The sequence below is a fragment of the Fistularia commersonii genome, chromosome 11 (assembly GCF_037954325.1).
Source record: "Fistularia commersonii isolate RoL2024-O1a breed Wild chromosome 11, RoL_Fcom_v1.0, whole genome shotgun sequence".
Classification (NCBI taxonomy): domain Eukaryota; kingdom Metazoa; phylum Chordata; class Actinopteri; order Syngnathiformes; family Fistulariidae; genus Fistularia; species Fistularia commersonii.
Window position 1 is genome coordinate 19350448 of NC_141294.1, and position 17895 is coordinate 19368342.

At 44.7% G+C, this 17895-nt stretch overlaps 14 non-coding genes across 14 annotated transcripts; 7 read left to right on the plus strand and 7 right to left on the minus strand.

Moving 5' to 3' along the window:
- Positions 1–1517: 1517 nt before the first annotated feature.
- Positions 1518–1591, minus strand: trnai-aau (transfer RNA isoleucine (anticodon AAU)). Its single transcript has one exon. It is a non-coding gene; the product is annotated as a tRNA-Ile (tRNA).
- Positions 1592–1711: 120 nt separating this feature from the next.
- Positions 1712–1793, plus strand: trnal-aag (transfer RNA leucine (anticodon AAG)). Its single transcript has one exon. It is a non-coding gene; the product is annotated as a tRNA-Leu (tRNA).
- Positions 1794–3728: 1935 nt separating this feature from the next.
- trnai-aau (transfer RNA isoleucine (anticodon AAU)) lies at positions 3729–3802 on the minus strand. Its single transcript has one exon. It is a non-coding gene; the product is annotated as a tRNA-Ile (tRNA).
- A 120-nt stretch (positions 3803–3922) lies between these two features.
- trnal-aag (transfer RNA leucine (anticodon AAG)) lies at positions 3923–4004 on the plus strand. The gene has a single exon. It is a non-coding gene; the product is annotated as a tRNA-Leu (tRNA).
- Positions 4005–5940: 1936 nt separating this feature from the next.
- trnai-aau (transfer RNA isoleucine (anticodon AAU)) lies at positions 5941–6014 on the minus strand. The gene has a single exon. It is a non-coding gene; the product is annotated as a tRNA-Ile (tRNA).
- Positions 6015–6134: 120 nt separating this feature from the next.
- Positions 6135–6216, plus strand: trnal-aag (transfer RNA leucine (anticodon AAG)). Its single transcript has one exon. It is a non-coding gene; the product is annotated as a tRNA-Leu (tRNA).
- Positions 6217–10576: 4360 nt separating this feature from the next.
- Positions 10577–10650, minus strand: trnai-aau (transfer RNA isoleucine (anticodon AAU)). Its single transcript has one exon. It is a non-coding gene; the product is annotated as a tRNA-Ile (tRNA).
- A 120-nt stretch (positions 10651–10770) lies between these two features.
- Positions 10771–10852, plus strand: trnal-aag (transfer RNA leucine (anticodon AAG)). Its single transcript has one exon. It is a non-coding gene; the product is annotated as a tRNA-Leu (tRNA).
- A 2140-nt stretch (positions 10853–12992) lies between these two features.
- trnai-aau (transfer RNA isoleucine (anticodon AAU)) lies at positions 12993–13066 on the minus strand. Its single transcript has one exon. It is a non-coding gene; the product is annotated as a tRNA-Ile (tRNA).
- Positions 13067–13185: 119 nt separating this feature from the next.
- trnal-aag (transfer RNA leucine (anticodon AAG)) lies at positions 13186–13267 on the plus strand. Its single transcript has one exon. It is a non-coding gene; the product is annotated as a tRNA-Leu (tRNA).
- Positions 13268–15809: 2542 nt separating this feature from the next.
- On the minus strand, positions 15810–15883 carry trnai-aau (transfer RNA isoleucine (anticodon AAU)). Its single transcript has one exon. It is a non-coding gene; the product is annotated as a tRNA-Ile (tRNA).
- Positions 15884–16003: 120 nt separating this feature from the next.
- trnal-aag (transfer RNA leucine (anticodon AAG)) lies at positions 16004–16085 on the plus strand. Its single transcript has one exon. It is a non-coding gene; the product is annotated as a tRNA-Leu (tRNA).
- Positions 16086–17397: 1312 nt separating this feature from the next.
- trnai-aau (transfer RNA isoleucine (anticodon AAU)) lies at positions 17398–17471 on the minus strand. The gene has a single exon. It is a non-coding gene; the product is annotated as a tRNA-Ile (tRNA).
- Positions 17472–17591: 120 nt separating this feature from the next.
- trnal-aag (transfer RNA leucine (anticodon AAG)) lies at positions 17592–17673 on the plus strand. Its single transcript has one exon. It is a non-coding gene; the product is annotated as a tRNA-Leu (tRNA).
- Positions 17674–17895: the final 222 nt, after the last annotated feature.

The following is a 17895-nucleotide window of genomic DNA, read 5'->3' on the forward strand; positions in this document are numbered from 1 at the left end:
CAATGACCAAACTCCACAGACATTGCCGTCAAAGGTGGCATGAGTTGGAGTTCATTTTAATGACCCATCAAGAGATTCACAGTTGCTAATAGGGAAGCCCTTGGCCAGTATTGCGATCGGACAAAATGGACAATTTTCTCTTGAATTTGGTTTCTTTTTTTTGAGAATCTGTAGAATGTGTTTTCTGGGTGACTTTTCCATTCTTTGATTCTTGGCACATATGCTAAGTGGACTTCAAGACTCTATGTTTGATCGTTTTACCAAACAGGTCTGACTCACTAACTTGTGTTCTTTGGTTTGGAGCCATCTTTGACAAACAATTCCTGGTCTGAAGGGAGGCGTCAACGACTCTCACCAGATTGTCACCAAATGTAGTCAAATTCCCAACAAGGTCACTCGACCGTGTTCCTCTGTCCCTTCAGAGCCAAGGTGAAACCCTCCTCAAGACAGATCAGCACCCACTCCATCTGGACCACTCGCAGACCAAAAACGCCAGGAGACCAAAGAGAACTTTAGACAGTTGCTAAAAGGGAAGCCCTTGGCCAGTATGGCGATCGGACAAAATGGACAATTTTCTCTGATATTTGGTTTCTTTTTTTTGAAAATCTGTAGAATGTGATTTCTGAGTGACTTTTCCATACTTTGATTCTTTGCACATATGCTAAGTGGACTTCAAGACACTACGTTTGATCGTTTTACCAACAAGGTCCGACTCCCTTACTTGTGTCCTTTGTTGTGGAGCCATCTTTGACAAAAAATTCCTCCCTTACTTGTGTCCTTTGTTGTGGAGCCATCTTTGACAAAAAATTCCTGGTCTGAAGGGAAGCGTCAACGACTCTCACCAGTTTTTCATCTTGTGTAGTCAAATTCCCAACAAGGTCACTCGACCGTGTTCCTCTGTCCCTTCAGAGCCAAGGTGAAACCCTCCTCAAGACAGATCAGCACGCACTCCATCTGGACCACTCGCAGACCAAAAACGCCAGGAGACCAAAGAGAACTTTAGACAGTTGCTAAAAGGGAAGCCCTTGGCCAGTATGGCGATCGGACAAAATGGACAATTTTCTCTGATATTTGGTTTCTTTTTTTTGAAAATCTGTAGAATGTGATTTCTGAGTGACTTTTCCATACTTTGATTCTTTGCACATATGCTAAGTGGACTTCAAGACACTACGTTTGATCGTTTTACCAGCAAGGTCCGACTCCCTTACTTGTGTCCTTTGTTGTGGAGCCATCTTTGACAAAAAATTCCTGGTCTGAAGGGAAGCGTCAACGACTCTCACCAGTTTTTCATCTCGTGTAGTCAAATACCCAAAAAGGTCACTCGACCGTGTTCCTCTGTTCCTTCAGAGCCAAGGTGAAACCCTCCTCAAGACAGATCAGCACCCACTCCATCTGGACCACTCGCAAACCAAAAACGCCAGGAGACTAAAGAGAACTTTACAATGCCGTGGAATGAGAGAAAAAGTCATTCCAAGAACCCTAACAAGAAGAGCTGCACTGAGAACATCGTCCCACCTTTTCCAGTATGGGGATCGAACCCACGACCTTGGCGTTATTAGCACCACGCTCTGACCAGCTGAGCTAACCGGCCCCTGTTCTCGTGCAGATCCGCTCAATTTTTTTTTCGTTTAATTTTGAACTGCTTCACGACTTTGCGACCCAATTGTGTTATGGAAATACAGGTTTTTTGCTCCCTATTGCTTGTGTTCTTGGTAGTGTGGCTGAGCGGTCCAAGGCGCTGGATTAAGGCTCCAGTCTCTTCGGGGGCGTGGGTTCAAATCCCACCGCTGCCAGAGTGTAATCCCGTATCTATAGTCATAACAACCTCTTTTAATCGTCTACAAAATGTCAAACAAGGACAATTTTCTATCTGCCGGTGGGTTGTCCCATATCTACGATCCCAACGACCTCCTCCATTTCCTTGAAATACTTCAAAATTCTGAAATTTTCTTGGCAATTCGGTTTCTTGTTTTTAAATGTGTAGACTGTGCTTTCTGAATGACTTTGCTATACTTTGATTCTTGGCACATATGCTAATTGTATTTCAAGACTCTACGTTTGATCATTTTACCAAATAGGTCTGACTCCCTTTATTGTGTTCTTTGTTGTGGAGCCATCTTTGACAAACAATTCCTGGTCTGAAGGGAGGCGTCAACGACTCCCACCAGATTGTCACCAAGTGTAGTCAAATTGCTAACAAGGTCACTCGACCGTGTTCCTCTGTCCCTTCATAGCCAAGGTGAAACCCTCCTCAAGACAGATCAGCACCCACTCCATCTGGAGCACTTGCAGACCAAAAACGCCAGGAGATTAAAGAGAACTTTACAATGCCGTGGAATGAGAGAAAAAGTCATTCCAAGAACCCTAACAAGAAGAGCTGCACTGAGAACATCGTCCCACCTTTTCCCGGCAGGGACGATGACCAAACTCCACAGACATTGCCGTCAAAGGTGGCATGAGTTGGAGTTCATTTTAATGACCCATCAAGAGATTCACAGTTGCTAATAGGGAAGCCCTTGGCCAGGATGGCGATCGGACAAAATGGACAATTTTCTCTGATATTTGGTTTCTTTTTTTTGAAAATCTGTAGAATGTGATTTCTGAGTGACTTTTCCATACTTTGATTCTTTGCACATATGCTAAGTGGACTTCAAGACACTATGTTTGATCGTTTTACCAACAAGGTCCGACTCCCTTACTTGTGTCCTTTGTTGTGGAGCCATCTTTGACAAAAAATTCCTGGTCTGAAGGGAAGCGTCTACGACTCTCACCAGTTTTTCATCTCGTGTAGTCAAATTCCCAACAAGGTCACTCGACCGTATTCCTCTGTCCCTTCAGAGCCAAGGTGAAACCCTCCTCAAGACAGATCAACACCCACTCCATCTGGACCACTCGCAGACCAAAAACGCCAGGAGACTAAAGAGAACTTTACAATGCCGTGGAATGAGAGAAAAAGTCATTCCAAGAACCCTAACAAGAAGAGCTGCACTGAGAACATCGTCCCACCTTTTACCGGCAGGGACGATGACCAAACTCCACAGACATTCCCGTCAAAGGTGGCATGAGTTGGAGTTCATTTTAATGACCCATCAAGAGATTCACAGTTGCTAAAAGGGAAGCCCTTGGCCAGTATGGCGATCGGACAAAATGGACATTTTCTCTGGAATTTGGTTTCTTTTTTTTGAAAATCTGTAGAATGTGTTTTCTGGGTGACTTTTCCATTCTTTGATTCTTGGCACATATGCTAAGTGGACTTGAAGACTCTATGTTTGATCGTTTTACCAAACAGGTCTGACTCACTAACTTGTGTTCTTTGGTTTGGAGCCATCTTTGACAAACAATTCCTGGTCTGAAGGGAGGCGTCAACGACTCTCACCAGATTGTCACCAAATGTAGTCAAATTCCCAACAAGGTCACTCGACCGTGTTCCTCTGTCCCTTCAGAGCCAAGGTGAAACCCTCCTCAAGACAGATCAGCACCCACTCCATCTAGAGCACTTGCAGACCAAAAACACCATGAGACAAAAGAGAACTTTAGAATGTCATGGAATGAGAGAAAAAGTCATTCCAAGAACCCTAACAAAAAGAGCTGCGCTGAAAACATCGTCCCACCTTTTACCGGCAGGGACAATGACCAAACTCAACGGACATTGCAGTCAAAGGTGGCATGATTTGGGGTTAATTTTAATGACCCACCAAGTGATTCACAGTTGCTATAAGGGAAGCCCTTGGCCAGTATGGGGATCGAACCCACGACCTTGGCGTTATTAGCACCACGCTCTGACCAGCTGAGCTAACCGGCCCCTGTTCTCGTGCAGATCCGCTCAATTTTTTTTTCGTTTAATTTTGAACTGCTTCACGACTTTGCGACCCAATTGTGTTATGGAAATACAGGTTTTTTGCTCCCTATTGCTTGTGTTCTTGGTAGTGTGGCCGAGCGGTCCAAGGCGCTGGATTAAGGCTCCAGTCTCTTCGGGGGCGTGGGTTCGAATCCCACCGCTGCCAGAGTGTAGTCCTGTATCTATAGTCATAACAACCTCTTTTAATCGCCTACAAAATGTCAAACAAGGACGATTTTCTATCTGCCGGTGGGTTGTCCCATATCTACAATCCCAACGACCTTCTCCATTTCCTTGAAATACTTCACAATTCTGAAATTTTCTTGACAATTTGGTTTCTTGTTTTTAAATGTGTAGACTGTGCTTTCTGAATGACTTTGCTATACTTTGATTCTTGGCACATATGCTAATTGTATTTCAAGACTCTACGTTTGATCATTTTACCAAATAGGTCTGACTCCCTTTCTTGTGTTCTTTGTTGTGGAGCCATCTTTGACAAACAATTCCTGGTCTGAAGGGAGGCGTCAACGACTCTCACCAGATTGTCACCAAGTGTAGTCAAATTCCCAACAAGGTCACTCGACCGTGTTCCTCTGTCCCTTCAGAGCCAAGGTGAAACCCTCCTCAAGACAGATCAGCACCCACTCCACCTGGACCACTCGCAGACCAAAAACGCCAGGAGATTAAAGAGAACTTTACAATGCCGTGGAATGAGAGAAAAAGTCATTCCAAGAACCCTAACAAGAAGAGCTGCACTGAGAACATCGTCCCACCTTTTCCCGGCAGGGACGATGACCAAACTCCACAGACATTGCCGTCAAAGGTGGCATGAGTTGGAGTTCATTTTAATGACCCATCAAGAGATTCAGAGTTGCTAATAGGGAAGCCCTTGGCCAGGATGGTGATCGGACAAAATGGACAATTTTCTCTGATATTTGGTTTCTTTTTTTTTAAAATCTGTAGAATGTGATTTCTGAGTGACTTTTCCATACTTTGATTCTTTGCACATATGCTAAGTGGACTTCAAGACACTACGTTTGATCGTTTTACCAAACAGGTCTGACTCACTAACTTGTGTCCTTTGTTGTGGAGCCATCTTTGACAAAAAATTCCTGGTCTGAAGGGAAGCGTCTACGACTCTCACCAGTTTTTCATCTCGTGTAGTCAAATTCCCAACAAGGTCAATCGACCGTGTTCCTCTGTCCCTTCAGAGCCAAGGTGAAACCCTCCTCAAGACAGATCAGCACCCACTCCATCTGGACCACTCGCAGACCAAAAACGCCAGGAGACCAAAGAGAACTTTAGAATGCCGTGGAATGAGAGAAAAAGTCATTCCAAGAACCCTAACAAGAAGAGCTGCGCTGAAAACATCGTCCCACCTTTTACCGGCAGGGACGATGACCAAACTCCACAGACATTCCCGTCAAAGGTGGCATGAGTTGGAGTTCATTTTAATGACCCATCAAGAGATTCACAGTTGCTAATAGGGAAGCCCTTGGCCAGTATGGCGATCGGACAAAATGGACAATTTTCTCTGGAATTTGGTTTCTTTTTTTTGAAAATCTGTAGAATGTGCTTTCTGGGTGACTTTTCCATACTTTGATTCTTGGCACATATGCTAAGTGGACTTCAAGACTCTATGTTTGATCGTTTTACCAAACAGGTCTGACTCACTAACTTGTGTTCTTTGGTTTGGAGCCATCTTTGACAAACAATTCCTGGTCTTAAGGGAGGCGTCAACGACTCTCACCAGATTGTCACCAAATGTAGTCAAATTCCCAACAAGGTCACTCGACCGTGTTCCTCTGTCCCTTCAGGGCCAAGTTGAAACCCTCTTCAAGACAGATCAGCACCCACTCCATCTGGACCACTCGCAGACCAAAAACGCCAGGAGACTAAAGAGAACTTTAGAATGCCGTGGAATGAGAGAAAAAGTCATTCCAAGAACCCTAACAAGAAGAGCTGCAGTGAAAACATCATCCCACCTTTTCCGGGAAGGGATGATGAGCAGACTCAACGGACATTGCAGTCAAAGGTGACATGATTTGGGGTTAATTTTAATGACCCACCAAGTGATTCACAGTTGCTATAAGGGAAGCCCTTGGCCAGTATGGGGATCGAACCAACGACCTTGGCGTTATTAGCACCACGCTCTGACCAGCTGAGCTAACCGGCCCCTGTTCTCGTGCAGATCCGCTCAATTTTTTTTTCGTTTAATTTTGAACTGCTTCACGACTTTGCGACCCAATTGTGTTATGGAAATACAGGTTTTTTGCTCCCTATTGCTTGTGTTCTTGGTAGTGTGGCCGAGCTGTCCAAGGCGCTGGATTAAGGCTCCAGTCTCTTCGGGGGCGTGGGTTCGAATCCCACCGCTGCCAGAGTGTAATCCCGTATCTATAGTCATAACAACCTCTTTTAATCGTCTTCAAAATGTCAAACAAGGACAATTTTCTTTCGTCCCGTGGGTTGTCCCATATCTACGATCCCAACGACCTCCTCCATTTCCTTGAAATACTTCAAAATTCTGAAATTTTCTTGGCAATTTGGTTTCTTGTTTTTAAATGTGTAGACTGTGCTTTCTGAATGACTTTGCTATACTTTGATTCTTGGCATATATGCTAATTGGACTTCAAGACTCTACGTTTGATCGTTTTACCAAACAGGTCTGACTCCCTTTCTTGTGTTCTTTGTTGTAGAGCCATCTTTGACAAAAAATTCCTGGTCTGAAGGGAGGCGTCAACGACTCCCACCAGATTGTCACCAAGTGTAGTCAAATTCCCAACAAGGTCACTCGACCGTGTTCCTCTGTCCCTTCATAGCCAAGGTGAAACCCTCCTCAAGACAGATCAGCACCCACTCCATCTGGACCACTCGCAGACCAAAAACGCCAGGAAACTAAAGAGAACTTTACAATGCCGTGGAATGAGAGAAAAAGTCATTCCAAGAACCCTAACAAGAAGAGCTGCACTGAGAACATCGTCCCACCTTTTCCCATCAGGGACAATGACCAAACTCCACAAACATTGTCGTCAAAGGTGGCATGAGAAGGAGTTCATTTTAATGCCCCATCAAGAGATTCACAGTTGCTAAAAGGGAAGCCCTTGGCCAGTATGGCGATCGGACAAAATGGACAATTTTCTCTGATATTTGGTTTCTGTTTTTTGAGAATCTGTAGAATGTGCTTTCTGGGTGACTTTTCCATACTTTGATTCTTGGCACATATGCTAAGTGGACTTCGAGACACTACGTTTGATCATTTTACCAAACAGGTCTGACTCACTAACTTGTGTTCTTTGGTTTGGAGCCATCTTTGACAAACAATTCCTGGTCTGAAGGGAGGCGTCAACGACTCTCACCAGATTGTCACCAAATGTAGTCAAATTCCCAACAAGGTCACTCGACCGTGTTCCTCTGTCCCTTCAGAGCCAAGGTGAAACCCTCCTCAAGACAGATCAGCACCCACTCCATCTAGAGCACTTGCAGACCAAAAACACCATGAGACAAAAGAGAACTTTAGAATGTCATGGAATGAGAGAAAAAGTCATTCCAAGAACCCTAACAAAAAGAGCTGCGCTGAAAACATCGTCCCACCTTTTACCGGCAGGGACAATGACCAAACTCCACAGACATTCCCGTCAAAGGTGGCATGAGTTGGAGTTCATTTTAATGACCCATCAAGAGATTCACAGTTGCTAATAGGGAAGCCCTTGGCCAGTATGGCGATCGGACAAAATGGACAATTTTCTCTTGAATTTGGTTTCTTTTTTTTGAAAATCTGTAGAATGTGTTTTCTGGGTGACTTTTCCATTCTTTGATTCTTGGCACATATGCTAAGTGGACTTCAAGACTCTATGTTTGATCGTTTTACCAAACAGGTCTGACTCACTAACTTGTGTTCTTTGGTTTGGAGCCATCTTTGACAAACAATTCCTGGTCTGAAGGGAGGCGTCAACGACTCTCACCAGATTGTCACCAAATGTAGTCAAATTCCCAACAAGGTCACTCGACCGTGTTCCTCTGTCCCTTCAGGGCCAAGTTGAAACCCTCTTCAAGACAGATCAGCACCCACTCCATCTGGAGCACTCGCAGACCAAAAAGGCCAGGAGACCAAAGAGAACTTTAGAATGCCGTGGAATGAGAGAAAAAGTCATTCCAAGAACCCTAACAAGAAGAGCTGCACTGAGAACATCGTCCCACCTTTTCCCGGCAGGGACGATGACCAAACTCCACAGACATTGTCGTCAAAGGTGGCATGAGAAGGAGTTCATTTTAATGCCCCATCAAGAGATTCACAGTTGCTAAAAGGGAAGCCCTTGGCCAGTATGGCGATCGGACAAAATGGACAATTTTCTCTGATATTTGGTTTCTGTTTTTTGAGAATCTGTAGAATGTGCTTTCTGGGTGACTTTTCCATACTTTGATTCTTGGCACATATGCTAAGTGGACTTCGAGACACTACGTTTGATCATTTTACCAAACAGGTCTGACTCACTAACTTGTGTTCTTTGGTTTGGAGCCATCTTTGACAAACAATTCCTGGTCTGAAGGGAGGCGTCAACGACTCTCACCAGATTGTCACCAAATGTAGTCAAATTCCCAACAAGGTCACTCGACCGTGTTCCTCTGTCCCTTCAGAGCCAAGGTGAAACCCTCCTCAAGACAGATCAGCACCCACTCCATCTAGAGCACTTGCAGACCAAAAACACCATGAGACAAAAGAGAACTTTAGAATGTCATGGAATGAGAGAAAAAGTCATTCCAAGAACCCTAACAAAAAGAGCTGCGCTGAAAACATCGTCCCACCTTTTACCGGCAGGGACAATGACCAAACTCCACAGACATTCCCGTCAAAGGTGGCATGAGTTGGAGTTCATTTTAATGACCCATCAAGAGATTCACAGTTGCTAAAAGGGAAGCCCTTGGCCAGTATGGCGATCGGACAAAATGGACAATTTTCTCTTGAATTTGGTTTCTTTTTTTTGAAAATCTGTAGAATGTGTTTTCTGGGTGACTTTTCCATTCTTTGATTCTTGGCACATATGCTAAGTGGACTTCAAGACTCTATGTTTGATCGTTTTACCAAACAGGTCTGACTCACTAACTTGTGTTCTTTGGTTTGGAGCCATCTTTGACAAACAATTCCTGGTCTGAAGGGAGGCGTCAACGACTCTCACCAGATTGTCACCAAATGTAGTCAAATTCCCAACAAGGTCACTCGACCGTGTTCCTCTGTCCCTTCAGGGCCAAGTTGAAACCCTCTTCAAGACAGATCAGCACCCACTCCATCTGGAGCACTCGCAGACCAAAAAGGCCAGGAGACCAAAGAGAACTTTAGAATGCCGTGGAATGAGAGAAAAAGTCATTCCAAGAACCCTAACAAGAAGAGCTGCACTGAGAACATCGTCCCACCTTTTCCCGGCAGGGACAATGACCAAACTCCACAGACATTGTCGTCAAAGGTGGCATGAGAAGGAGTTCATTTTAATGCCCCATCAAGAGATTCACAGTTGCTAAAAGGGAAGCCCTTGGCCAGTATGGCGATCGGACAAAATGGACAATTTTCTCTGATATTTGGTTTCTGTTTTTTGAGAATCTGTAGAATGTGCTTTCTGGGTGACTTTTCCATACTTTGATTCTTGGCACATATGCTAAGTGGACTTCGAGACACTACGTTTGATCATTTTACCAAACAGGTCTGACTCACTAACTTGTGTTCTTTGGTTTGGAGCCATCTTTGACAAACAATTCCTGGTCTGAAGGGAGGCGTCAACGACTCTCACCAGATTGTCACCAAATGTAGTCAAATTCCCAACAAGGTCACTCGACCGTGTTCCTCTGTCCCTTCAGAGCCAAGGTGAAACCCTCCTCAAGACAGATCAGCACCCACTCCATCTAGAGCACTTGCAGACCAAAAACACCATGAGACAAAAGAGAACTTTAGAATGTAATGGAATGAGAGAAAAAGTCATTCCAAGAACCCTAACAAAAAGAGCTGCGCTGAAAACATCGTCCCACCTTTTACCGGCAGGGACAATGACCAAACTCCACAGACATTCCCGTCAAAGGTGGCATGAGTTGGAGTTCATTTTAATGACCCATCAAGAGATTCACAGTTGCTAATAGGGAAGCCCTTGGCCAGTATTGCGATCGGACAAAATGGACAATTTTCTCTTGAATTTGGTTTCTTTTTTTTGAAAATCTGTAGAATGTGTTTTCTGGGTGACTTTTCCATTCTTTGATTCTTGGCACATATGCTAAGTGGACTTCAAGACTCTATGTTTGATCGTTTTACCAAACAGGTCTGACTCACTAACTTGTGTTCTTTGGTTTGGAGCCATCTTTGACAAACAATTCCTGGTCTGAAGGGAGGCGTCAACGACTCTCACCAGATTGTCACCAAATGTAGTCAAATTCCCAACAAGGTCACTCGACCGTGTTCCTCTGTCCCTTCAGGGCCAAGTTGAAACCCTCTTCAAGACAGATCAGCACCCACTCCATCTGGAGCACTCGCAGACCAAAAAGGCCAGGAGACTAAAGAGAACTTTAGAATGCCGTGGAATGAGAGAAAAAGTCATTCCAAGAACCCTAAAAAGAAGAGCTGCAGTGAAAACATCGTCCCACCTTTTCCGGGCAGGGACGATGAGCAAACTCAACGGACATTGCAGTCAAAGGTGACATGATTTGGGGTTAATTTTAATGACCCACCAAGTGATTCACAGTTGCTATAAGGGAAGCCCTTGGCCAGTATGGGGATCGAACCCACGACCTTGGCGTTATTAGCACCACGCTCTGACCAGCTGAGCTAACCGGCCCCTGTTCTCGTGCAGATCCGCTCAATTTTTTTTTTGTTTAATTTTGAACTGCTTCACGACTTTGCGACCCAATTGTGTTATGGAAATACAGGTTTTTTGCTCCCTGTTGCTTGTGTTCTTGGTAGTGTGGCCGAGCGGTCAAAGGCGCTGGATTAAGACTCCAGTCTCTTCGGGGGCGTGGGTTCGAATCCCACCGCTGCCAGAGTGTAATTCCGTATCTATAGTCATAACAACCTCTTTTAATCGCCTACAAAATGTCAAACAAGGACAATTTTCTTTCTGCCCGTGGGTTGTCCCATATCTACGATCCCAACGACCTCCTCCATTTCCTTGAAATACTTCAAAATTCTGAAATTTTCTTGGCAATTTGGTTTCTTGTTTTTAAATGTGTAGACTGTGCTTTCTGAATGACTTTGCTATACTTTGATTCTTGGCATATATGCTAATTGGACTTCAAGACTCTACGTTTGATCGTTTTACCAAACAGGTCTGACTCCCTTTCTTGTGTTCTTTGTTGTAGAGCCATCTTTGACAAAAAATTCCTGGTCTGAAGGGAGGCGTCAACGACTCTCACCAGATTGTCACCAAGTGTAGTCAAATTCCCAACAAGGTCACTCGACCGTGTTCCTCTGTCCCTTCAGGGCCAAGTTGAAATCCTCTTCAAGACAGATCAGCACCCACTACATCTGGAGCACTCGCAGACCAAAAAGGCCAGGAGACGAAAGAGAACTTTAGAATGCCGTGGAATGAGAGAAAAAGTCATTCCAAGAACCCTAACAAGAAGAGCTGCACTGAGAACATCGTCCCACCTTTTCCCGGCAGGGACGATGACCAAACTCCACAGACATTGCCGTCAAAGGTGGCATGAGTTGGAGTTCATTTTAATGACCCATCAAGAGATTCACAGTTGCTAATAGGGAAGCCCTTGGCCAGGATGGCGATCGGACAAAATGGACAATTTTCTCTGATATTTGGTTTCTTTTTTTTGAAAATCTGTAGAATGTGATTTCTGAGTGACTTTTCCATACTTTGATTCTTTGCACATATGCTAAGTGGACTTCAAGACACTACGTTTGATCGTTTTACCAACAAGGTCCGACTCCTTTACTTGTGTCCTTTGTTGTGGAGCCATCTTTGACAAAAAATTCCTGGTCTGAAGGGAAGCGTCTACGACTCTCACCAGTTTTTCATCTCGTGTAGTCAAATTCCCAACAAGGTCACTCGACCGTGTTCCTCTGTCCCTTCAGAGCCAAGGTGAAACCCTCCTCAAGACAGATCAGCACCCACTCCATCTGGACCACTCGCAGACCAAAAACGCCAGGAGACCAAAGAGAACTTTAGACAGTTGCTAAAAGGGAAGCCCTTGGCCAGTATGGCGATCGGACAAAATGGACAATTTTCTCTGATATTTGGTTTCTTTTTTTTGAAAATCTGTAGAATGTGATTTCTGAGTGACTTTTCCATACTTTGATTCTTTGCACATATGCTAAGTGGACTTCAAGACACTACGTTTGATCGTTTTACCAACAAGGTCCGACTCCCTTACTTGTGTCCTTTGTTGTGGAGCCATCTTTGACAAAAAATTCCTCCCTTACTTGTGTCCTTTGTTGTGGAGCCGACTTTGACAAAAAATTCCTGGTCTGAAGGGAAGCGTCTACGACTCTCACCAGTTTTTCATCTCGTGTAGTCAAATTCCCAACAAGGTCACTCGACCGTGTTCCTCTGTCCCTTCAGAGCCAAGGTGAAACCCTCCTCAAGACAGATCAGCACCCACTCCATCTGGACCACTCGCAGACCAAAAACGCCAAGAGACCAAAGAGAACTTTACACAGTTGCTAAAAGGGAAGCCCTTGGCCAGTATGGCGATCGGACAAAATGGACAATTTTCTCTGATATTTGGTTTCTTTTTTTTGAAAATCTGTAGAATGTGATTTCTGAGTGACTTTTCCATACTTTGATTCTTTGCACATATGCTAAGTGGACTTCAAGACACTACGTTTGATCGTTTTACCAACAAGGTCCGACTCCCTTACTTGTGTCCTTTGTTGTGGAGCCATCTTTGACAAAAAATTCCTGGTCTGAAGGGAAGCGTCAACGACTCTCACCAGTTTTTCATCTCGTGTAGTCAAATTCCCAACAAGGTCACTCGACCGTGTTCCTCTGTCCCTTCAGAGCCAAGGTGAAACCCTCCTCAAGACAGATCAGCACCCACTCCATCTGGAGCACTCGCAGACCAAAAACGCCAGGAGAGTAAAGAGAACTTTAGAATGCCGTGGAATGAGAGAAAAAGTCATTCCAAGAACCCTAACAAGAATAGCTGCACTGAGAAAATCGTCCCACCTTTTCCAGTATGGGGATCGAACCCACGACCTTGGCGTTATTAGCACCACGCTCTGACCAGCTGAGCTAACCGGCCCCTGTTCTCGTGCAGATCCGCTCAATTTTTTTTCGTTTAATTTTGAACTGCTTCACGACTTTGCGACCCAGTTGTGTTATGGAAAGACAGGTTTTTTGCTCCCTATTGCTTGTGTTCTTGGTAGTGTGGCCGAGCGGTCCAAGGCGCTGGATTAAGGCTCCAGTCTCTTCGGGGGCGTGGGTTCGAATCCCACCGCTGCCAGAGTGTAATCCCGTATCTATAGTCATAACAACCTCCTTTAATCGTCTACAAAATGTCAAACAAGGACGATTTTCTATCTGCCCGTGGGTTGTCCCATATCTACGATCCCAACAACCTCCTCCATTTCCTTGAAATACTTCAAAATTCTGAAATTTTCTTGGCAATTCGGTTTCTTGTTTTTAAATGTGTAGACTGTGCTTTCTGAATGACTTTGCTATACTTTGATTCTTGGCATATATGCTAATTGTATTTCAAGACTCTACGTTTGATCATTTTACCAAATAGGTCTGACTCCCTTTCTTGTGTTCTTTGTTGTGGAGCCATCTTTGACAAAAAATTCCTGGTCTGAAGGGAAGCGTCTACGACTCTCACCAGTTTTTCATCTCGTGTAGTCAAATTCCCAACAAGGTTACTCGACCGTGTTCCTCTGTCCCTTCAGAGCCAAGGTGAAACCCTCCTCAAGACAGATCAGCACCCACTCCATCTGGACCACTCGCAGACCAAAAACGCCAGGAGACCAAAGAGAACTTTAGAATGCCGTGGAATGAGAGAAAAAGTCATTCCAAGAACCCTAACAAGAAGAGCTGCGCTGAAAACATCGTCCCACCTTTTACCGGCAGGGACGATGACCAAACTCCACAGACATTCCCGTCAAAGGTGGCATGAGTTGGAGTTCATTTTAATGACCCATCAAGAGATTCACAGTTGCTAATAGGGAAGCCCTTGGCCAGTATGGCGATCGGACAAAATGGACAATTTTCTCTGGAATTTGGTTTCTTTTTTTTGAGAATCTGTAGAATGTGTTTTCTGGGTGACTTTTCCATTCTTTGATTCTTGGCACATATGCTAAGTGGACTTCAAGACTCTGTGTTTGATCGTTTTACCAAACAGGTCTGACTCACTAACTTGTGTTCTTTGGTTTGGAGCCATCTTTGACAAACAATTCCTGGTCTGAAGGGAGGCGTCAACGACTCTCACCAGATTGTCACCAAATGTAGTCAAATTCCCAACAAGGTCACTCGACCGTGTTCCTCTGTCCCTTCAGGGCCAAGTTGAAACCCTCTTCAAGACAGATCAACACCCACTCCATCTGGAGCACTCGCAGACCAAAAAGGCCAGGAGACGAAAGAGAACTTTAGAATGTCATGGAATGAGAGAAAAAGTCATTCCAAGAACCCTAACAAGAAGAGCTGCACTGAGAACATCGTCCCACCTTTTCCCATCAGGGACAATGACCAAACTCCACAAACATTGTCGTCAAAGGTGGCATGAGAAGGAGTTCATTTTAATGCCCCATCAAGAGATTCACAGTTGCTAAAAGGGAAGCCCTTGGCCAGGATGGCGATCGGACAAAATGGACAATTTTCTCTGATATTTGGTTTCTTTTTTTTGAAAGTCTGTAGAATGTGATTTCTGAGTGACTTTTCCATACTTTGATTCTTTGCACATATGCTAAGTGGACTTCAAGACACTACGTTTGATCGTTTTACCAACAAGGTCCGACTCCCTTACTTGTGTCCTTTGTTGTGGAGCCATCTTTGACAAAAAATTCCTGGTCTGAAGGGAAGCGTCTACGACTCTCACCAGTTTTTCATCTCGTGTAGTCAAATTCCCAACAAGGTTACTCGACCGTGTTCCTCTGTCCCTTCAGAGCCAAGGTGAAACCCTCCTCAAGACAGATCAGCACCCACTCCATCTGGACCACTCGCAGACCAAAAACGCCAGGAGACCAAAGAGAACTTTAGAATGCCGTGGAATGAGAGAAAAAGTCATTCCAAGAACCCTAACAAGAAGAGCTGCGCTGAAAACATCGTCCCACCTTTTACCGGCAGGGACGATGACCAAACTCCACAGACATTCCCGTCAAAGGTGGCATGAGTTGGAGTTCATTTTAATGACCCATCAAGAGATTCACAGTTGCTAATAGGGAAGCCCTTGGCCAGTATGGCGATCGGACAAAATGGACAATTTTCTCTGGAATTTGGTTTCTTTTTTTTGAGAATCTGTAGAATGTGTTTTCTGGGTGACTTTTCCATTCTTTGATTCTTGGCACATATGCTAAGTGGACTTCAAGACTCTGTGTTTGATCGTTTTACCAAACAGGTCTGACTCACTAACTTGTGTTCTTTGGTTTGGAGCCATCTTTGACAAACAATTCCTGGTCTGAAGGGAGGCGTCAACGACTCTCACCAGATTGTCACCAAATGTAGTCAAATTCCCAACAAGGTCACTCGACCGTGTTCCTCTGTCCCTTCAGGGCCAAGTTGAAACCCTCTTCAAGACAGATCAGCACCCACTCCATCTGGACCACTCGCAGACCAAAAACGCCAGGAGACTAAAGAGAACTTTAGAATGCCGTGGAATGAGAGAAAAAGTCATTCCAAGAACCCTAACAAGAAGAGCTGCAGTGAAAACATCGTCCCACCTTTTCCGGGCAGGGACGATGAGCAAACTCAACGGACATTGCAGTCAAAGGTGACATGATTTGGGGTTAATTTTAATGACCCACCAAGTGATTCACAGTTGCTATAAGGGAAGCCCTTGGCCAGTATGGGGATCGAACCCACGACCTTGGCGTTATTAGCACCACGCTCTGACCAGCTGAGCTAACCGGCCCCTGTTCTCGTGCAGATCCGCTCAATTTTTTTTTCGTTTAATTTTGAACTGCTTCGCGACTTTGCGACCCAATTGTGTAATGGAAATACAGGTTTTTTGCTCCCTATTGCTTGTGTTCTTGGTAGTGTGGCCGAGCGGTCCAAGGCGCTGGATTAAGGCTCCAGTCTCTTCGGGGGCGTGGGTTCGAATCCCACCGCTGCCAGAGTGTAATTCCGTATCTATAGTCATAACAACCTCTTTTAATCGCCTACAAAATGTCAAACAAGGACGATTTTTTATCTGCCGGTGGGTTGTCCCATTTCTACAATCCCAACGACCTCCTCCATTTCCTTGAAATACTTCACAATTCTGAAATTTTCTTGGCAATTTGGTTTCTTGTTTTTAAATGTGTAGACTGTGCTTTCTGAATGACTTTGCTATACTTTGATTCTAAGTTCAGGACTCTACGTTTGATCATTTTACCAAATAAGTCTGACTCCCTTTCTTGTGTTCTTTGTTGTGGAGCCATCTTTGACAAAAAATTCCTGGTCTGAAGGGAGGCGTCAACGACTCTCACCAGATTGTCACCAAGTGTAGTCAAATTCCCAACAAGGTCACTCGACCGTGTTCCTCTGTCCCTTCAGGGCCAAGTTGAAATCCTCTTCAAGACAGATCAGCACCCACTACATCTGGAGCACTCGCAGACCAAAAAGGCCAGGAGACGAAAGAGAACTTTAGAATGCCGTGGAATGAGAGAAAAAGTCATTCCAAGAACCCTAACAAGAAGAGCTGCACTGAGAACATCGTCCCACCTTTTCCCGGCAGGGACGATGACCAAACTCCACAGACATTGCCGTCAAAGGTGGCATGAGTTGGAGTTCATTTTAATGACCCATCAAGAGATTCACAGTTGCTAATAGGGAAGCCCTTGGCCAGGATGGCGATCGGACAAAATGGACAATTTTCTCTGATATTTGGTTTCTTTTTTTGGAAAATCTGTAGAATGTGATTTCTGAGTGACTTGTCCATACTTTGATTCTTTGCACATATGCTAAGTGGACTTCAAGACACTACGTTTGATCGTTTTACCAACAAGGTCCGACTCCCTTACTTGTGTCCTTTGTTGTGGAGCCATCTTTGACAAAAAATTCCTGGTCTGAAGGGAAGCGTCTACGACTCTCACCAGTTTTTCATCTCGTGTAGTCAAATTCCCAACAAGGTCACTCGACCGTGTTCCTCTGTCCCTTCAGAGCCAAGGTGAAACCCTCCTCAAGACAGATCAGCACCCACTCCATCTGGACCACTTGCAGACCAAAAACGCCAGGAGACCAAAGAGAACTTTAGAATGCCGTGGAATGAGAGAAAAAGTCATTCCAAGAACCCTAACAAGAAGAGCTGCGCTGAAAACATCGTCCCACCTTTTACCGGCAGGGACGATGACCAAACTCCACAGACATTCCCGTCAAAGGTGGCATGAGTTGGAGTTCATTTTAATGACCCATCAAGAGATTCACAGTTGCTAATAGGGAAGCCCTTGGCCAGTATGGGGATCGAACCCACGACCTTGGCGTTATTAGCACCACGCTCTGACCAGCTGAGCTAACCGGCCCCTGTTCTCGTGCAGATCCGCTCAATTTTTTTTTTGTTTAATTTTGAACTGCTTCACGACTTTGCGACCCAATTGTGTTATGGAAATACAGGTTTTTTGCTCCCTATTGCTTGTGTTCTTGGTAGTGTGGCCGAGCGGTCCAAGGCGCTGGATTAAGGCTCCAGTCTCTTCGGGGGCGTGGGTTCGAATCCCACCGCTGCCAAAGTGTAATTCCGTATCTATAGTCATAACAACCTCTTTTAATCGCCTACAAAATGTCAAACAAGGACGATTTTCTATCTGCCGGTGGGTTGTCCCATTTCTACAATCCCAACGACCTCCTCCATTTCCTTGAAATACTTCACAATTCTGAAATTTTCTTGGCAATTTGGTTTCTTGTTTTTAAATGTGTAGACTGTGCTTTCTGAATGACTTTGCTATACTT